Below are 890 nucleotides of genomic sequence, written 5' to 3' on the forward strand. Positions count from 1 at the left end.
CAACATATACAACATCTGTCTGTATTCCTTTTCTTCTAATTGGTAAGCCAAAAAGTTTGTGATCCCATCCGCCCAAATTTGTTTAATATTACTGCTTGATGCAAAGCCTTCACACTGTGCACAGCTTTGAAAATGACTACCAAAGAGGTGACCCTCCCTGTTCTGTGTAGTGGGAGTTCTGTGCTGTTTGCTTTCTTATCCACTCCTGTTCATTTGAAAGCCTTTGGCTTACGTGAGACTCCAAGTCACTATTCGTGGTAGTTGGGGTATAGGTAGTCACTCCAGTGGACACCTCTTTTCTTAGCCACAAGTTGAATAAATTGGGAGTGGCTGGCATGAAGCTCTAGTTTGTCATTAATGTCCACCCATTTCACTCTCCTGGCATCATCACTTCCTCTAGAAGCTGGTCCATTATCTCACCTGATTCATAGTGGTAGTTCACAGCCTCTGTCTCCACCCACGCATTATCTATGTTCCGAGGATTATCCACGTACCCTTTATAGACCACAAAATGTTCCTGGCTGAATAGTTTGTGTAATTGTTTGTCCAACTCCTGTGTTTCTGCTCTGGATTTCTGTAAGGAGTTCATGGCTTCCTCACCAAATTCTCTCTTCAATGTAGTACTAATCTTCTCTCCTGGATCCACCGTCCCTCCTGGGATGGCCCATTCTCCACAGTCCTTCCTTTTATTTATTTATTTATTTATTTTTTGTCTTTTTTGTGACCGGTAAGGGGATCGCAACCCTTGGTGTGGTGTCGCCCGCACTGCATTCAGCCAGTGAGCCCACCGGCCATCCCTACATAGGATCCGAACCCGCGGCGGGAGCGTCGCTGCACTCCCAGCGTTGCACTCTCCGAGTGCGCCACAGGGCCGGCCCAGTCCTTCCTTT

At 46.7% G+C, this 890-nt stretch overlaps 1 pseudogene; it reads right to left on the reverse strand.

Annotated features, from left to right (window-relative positions):
* Positions 1–248: 248 nt before the first annotated feature.
* LOC103581926 overlaps positions 249–890 on the reverse strand; it is a 2,042-nt pseudogene continuing 1,400 nt past the window's right edge.

Source organism: Galeopterus variegatus, unplaced genomic scaffold (genome assembly GCF_000696425.1).
Source record: "Galeopterus variegatus unplaced genomic scaffold, G_variegatus-3.0.2 Scaffold14322, whole genome shotgun sequence".
Classification (NCBI taxonomy): domain Eukaryota; kingdom Metazoa; phylum Chordata; class Mammalia; order Dermoptera; family Cynocephalidae; genus Galeopterus; species Galeopterus variegatus.